This window comes from Callospermophilus lateralis, chromosome 20 (genome assembly GCF_048772815.1).
Source record: "Callospermophilus lateralis isolate mCalLat2 chromosome 20, mCalLat2.hap1, whole genome shotgun sequence".
Taxonomy (NCBI): Eukaryota; Metazoa; Chordata; class Mammalia; order Rodentia; family Sciuridae; genus Callospermophilus; species Callospermophilus lateralis.
The window spans coordinates 19,822,306-19,827,041 of NC_135324.1; the positions used below are offsets into that span (position 1 = coordinate 19,822,306).

At 54.5% G+C, this 4,736-nt stretch overlaps 1 non-coding gene across 1 annotated transcript; it reads left to right on the forward strand.

Annotated features, from left to right (window-relative positions):
- Positions 1-222: 222 nt before the first annotated feature.
- Positions 223-295, forward strand: Trnav-cac (transfer RNA valine (anticodon CAC)). Its single transcript has one exon. It is a non-coding gene; the product is annotated as a tRNA-Val (tRNA).
- Positions 296-4,736: the final 4,441 nt, after the last annotated feature.

Genomic DNA, 4,736 nt, shown 5'->3' on the forward strand with positions numbered 1-4,736 from the left:
TTACCCAGAAATAAGAGCTACCTGAAAAGACTTTAAGTCACCATCAAAGAACCGAAAAACTACCCAAAGAATGGGAAGAAGACTCAGCATCACAGCCATCGATCCACGTTAACCGGAAACTCAATGTTTTGATACCAATAAATAATAGCTTCTTTTTTTTTTCTACTGGGCAAATTCAATATAAATTTCATATGGAAAAATGAATAAGAATATCTAGGGGCTGGGGATATAGCTCAGTTGGAAGAGTGCTTGCCTCACATGCACAAGGCCCTGGGTTCAATCCCCAGCACCACCACTAAAAAAAAAAAAAAATTTCCAAAATGTAAAAACTCTAAAGTAGAAAAGAAAGGAAGACAAACTCTGCTGGGTAGTAAGTTACACCCAATATTTAGTAGTTTCAACATTGAGGTGGAGTCCAAGACTCCACAAAACAGCACAGGAGTAGGCCAGAGGGTGGAAATGGGCCTCCACCCACGCCTCTGTGGCTGGGAAGCCCATCAGTCAGCGAACGGTGCAGAGTGAGGTGGAGCCCAGGAGAGCCGCTGATCCACAGCCCAAGCACCCAGTGTGGGGAAACAGAAAGGTAAAGGCAAAAAAACTTCAAGAACCAAAGAGGAAAACCCTTTAGGATCTTGGAAAAGCGGAAGCTCTAAGAGAAAACCAACATTTAATAACAGTAAAATTTTCTTCTGAGAAAAAAGCCAGTCAAAATATGTCATAATGACCATAAATACATTTATGGCAATGTTGAAAATAGCAAAAATGGAAGTGATTTGTCATTTTTAGAGACCGATTAGTGTGTCATTTGACTGTACAGGAATAGTATTTTGCTGTAGAAAACAATAAGGAAGTTCTTTATGTACTGGTTCATAAAAAAGTTCAAGATACACTGTGAAGCGAAAAAAGCAAAGTGAAAAACACTGCTTTAATATGCTGATCCTATATAAAAAGAAGGAAATTGAGAGTATATGGACAACAAGCCCTGCCCTGCCCTAGTGACTCCATGGTGTGCAGAACAGCAGTCCTCAGGCTGTGCCTGCCCTAGTGACTCCATGGTGTGTGGAACAGCAGTCCACAGGCTGTGCCTGCCCTAGTGACTCCATGGTGTGTGGAACAGCAGTCCTCAGGCTGTGCCTGCCCTAGTGACTCCATGGTGTGTAGAACAGCAGTCCTCAGGCTGCGCCTGCCCTAGTGACTCCATGGTGTGTGGAACAGCAGTCCTCAGGCTGTGCCTGCCCTAGTGACTCCATGGTGTGTAGGACAGCAGTCCTCAGGCTGTGCCTCCCCTAGGTGTCTCAATGGTGTGTAGAACAGCAGCTCTCAGGCTGTGCCTGCCCTGGTGACTCCATGGTGTGTAGAACAGCAGTCCTCAGGCTGTGCCTGCCCTAGTGACTCCATGGTGTGTAGAACAGCAGTCCTCAGGCTGTGCCTGCCCTAGTGACTCCATGGTGTGTAGGACAGCAGTCCTCAGGCTGTGCCTCCCCTAGTGACTCCATGGTGTGTAGGACAGCAGTCCTCAGGCTGTACCTGCCCTGGTGACTCCATGTTGTGTAGAACAGCAGTCCTCAGGCTGTGTCTGCCTAGTGACTCCATGGTGTGTAGAACAGCAGTGCTCAGGCTGTGCCTGCCCTAGTGACTCCATGGTGTGTGGAACAGCAGTCCTCAGGCTGTGCCTGCCCTGGTGACTCCATGGTGTGTAGGACAGCAGTCCTCAGGCTGTGCCTGCCCTAGTGACTCCATGGTGTGTAGGACAGCAGTCCTCAGGCTGTGTCTGCCCTGGTGACTCCATGGTGTGTGGAACAGCAGTCCTCAGGCTGCGCCTGCCCTAGTGACTCCATGGTGTGTAGGACAGCAGTCCTCAGGCTGTGTCTGCCCTGGTGACTCCATGGTGTGTAGAACAGCAGTCCTCAGGCTGCGCCTGCCCTAGTGACTCCATGGTGTGTAGGACAGCAGTCCTCAGGCTGTGTCTCCCCTGGTGACTCCATGGTGTGTAGAACAGCAGTCCTCAGGCTGTGTCTGCCCTAGTGACTCCATGGTGTGTAGGACAGCAGTCCTCAGGCTGTGCCTGCCCTAGTGACTCCATGGTGTGTAGAACAGCAGTCCTCAGGCTGTGTCTGCCCTGGTGACTCCATGGTGTGTAGAACAGCAGTCCTCAGGCTGCGCCTGCCCTAGTGACTCCATGGTGTGTAGAACAGCAGTCCTCAGGCTGTGTCTGCCCTAGTGACTCCATGGTGTGTAGGACAGCAGTCCTCAGGCTGTGTCTGCCCTGGTGACTCCATGGTGTGTAGAACAGCAGTCCTCAGGCTGTGCCTGCCCTGGTGACTCCATGGTGTGTAGGACAGCAGTCCTCAGGCTGCGCCTGCCCTAGTGACTCCATGGTGTGTAGAACAGCAGTCCTCAGGCTGTGCCTGCCCTGGTGACTCCATGGTGTGTAGAACAGCAGTCCTCAGGCTGCGCCTGCCCTGGTGACTCCATGGTGTGTAGAACAGCAGTCCTCAGGCTGCGCCTGCCCTAGTGACTCCATGGTGTGTAGAACAGCAGTCCTCAGGCTGTGTCTGCCCTAGTGACTCCATGGTGTGTAGGACAGCAGTCCTCAGGCTGTGTCTGCCCTAGTGACTCCATAGTGTGTAGAACAGCAGTCCTCAGGCTGTGTCTGCCCTGGTGACTCCATGGTGTGTAGAACAGCAGTCCTCAGGCTGCGCCTGCCCTAGTGACTCCATGGTGTGTAGAACAGCAGTCCTCAGGCTGTGTCTGCCCTAGTGACTCCATGGTGTGTAGGACAGCAGTCCTCAGGCTGTGTCTGCCCTAGTGACTCCATAGTGTGTAGAACAGCAGTCCTCAGGCTGTGTCTGCCCTGGTGACTCCATGGTGTGTAGAACAGCAGTCCTCAGGCTGCGCCTGCCCTAGTGACTCCATGGTGTGTAGAACAGCAGTCCTCAGGCTGTGTCTGCCCTAGTGACTCCATGGTGTGTAGGACAGCAGTCCTCAGGCTGTGTCTGCCCTGGTGACTCCATGGGGTGTAGAACAGCAGTCCTCAGGCTGCGCCTGCCCTAGTGACTCCATGGTGTGTAGGACAGCAGTCCTCAGGCTGTGCCTGCCCTAGTGACTCCATGGTGTGTGGAACAGCAGTCCTCAGGCTGTGCCTGCCCTAGTGACTCCATGGTGTGTAGGACAGCAGTCCTCAGGCTGCGCCTGCCCTAGTGACTCCATGGTGTGTAGGACAGCAGTCCTCAGGCTGTGCCTGCCCTAGTGACTCCATGGTGTGTACAACAGCAGTCCTCAGGCTGTGCCTGCCCTGGTGACTCCATGGTGTGTACAACAGCACTCCTCAGGCTGTGCCTGCCCTGGTGACTCCATGGTGTGCAGAACAGCAGTCCTCAGGCTGTGCCTGCCCTAGTGACTCCATGGTGTGTAGGACAGCACTCCTCAGGCTGCGCCTGCCCTAGTGACTCCATGGTGTGTAGAACAGCAGTCCTCAGGCTGTACCTGCCCTAGTGACTCCATGGTGTGTAGGACAGCAGTCCTCAGGCTGCACCTGCCCTAGTGACTCCATAGTGTGTAGGACAGCAGTCCTCAGGCTGTGCCTGCCCTGGTGACTCCATGGTGTGTGGAACAGCAGTCCTCAGGCTGTGCCTGCCCTAGTGACTCCATGGTGTGTGTAGGACAGCAGTCCTCAGGCTGTGTCTGCCCTGGTGACTCCATGGTGTGTAGAACAGCAGTCCTCAGGCTGTGCCTGCCCTGAGTGACTCCATGGTGTGTAGGACAGCAGTCCTCAGGCTGTGCCTGCCCTAGTGACTCCATGGTGTGTGGAACAGTAGTCCTCAGGCTGTGCCTGCCCTAGTGACTCCATGGTGTGTAGGACAGCAGTCCTCAGGCTGTGCCTGCCCTAGTGACTCCATGGTGTGTAGGACAGCAGTCCTCAGGCTGCACCTGCCCTAGTGACTCCATAGTGTGTAGAACAGCAGTCCTCAGGCTGTGTCTGCCCTGGTGACTCCATGGTGTGTAGAACAGCAGTCCTCAGGCTGTGCCTGCCCTGGTGACTCCATGGTGTGTAGGACAGCAGTCCTCAGGCTGCACCTGCCCTAGTGACTCCATAGTGTGTAGAACAGCAGTCCTCAGGCTGTGTCTGCCCTGGTGACTCCATGGTGTGTAGAACAGCAGTCCTCAGGCTGTGCCTGCCCTGGTGACTCCATGGTGTGCAGAACAGCAGTCCTCAGGCTGTGCCTGCCCTAGTGACTCCCTGGTGTGTAGGACAGCAGTCCTCAGGCTGTGCCTGCCCTAGTGACTCCATGGTGTGTGGAACAGTAGTCCTCAGGCTGTGCCTGCCCTAGTGACTCCATGGTGTGTAGAACAGCAGTCCTCAGGCTGCGCCTGCCCTAGTGACTCCATGGTGTACAGAACAGCAGTCCTCAGGCTGTGCCTGCCCTAGTGACTCCATGGTGTGTAGAACAGCAGTCCTCAGGCTGTGCCTGCCCTAGTGACTCCATGGTGTACAGAACAGCAGTCCTCAGGCTGTGCCTGCCCTAGTGACTCCATGGTGTGTAGAACAGCAGTCCTCAGGCTGCGCCTGCCCTAGTGACTCCATGGTGTACAGAACAGCAGTCCTCAGGCTGTGCCTGCCCTCGTGACTCCATGGTGTGTAGAACAGCAGTCCTCAGGCTGCGCCTGCCCTAGTGACTCCATGGTGTACAGAACAGCAGTCCTCAGGCTGTGCCTGCCCTGGTGACTCCATGGTG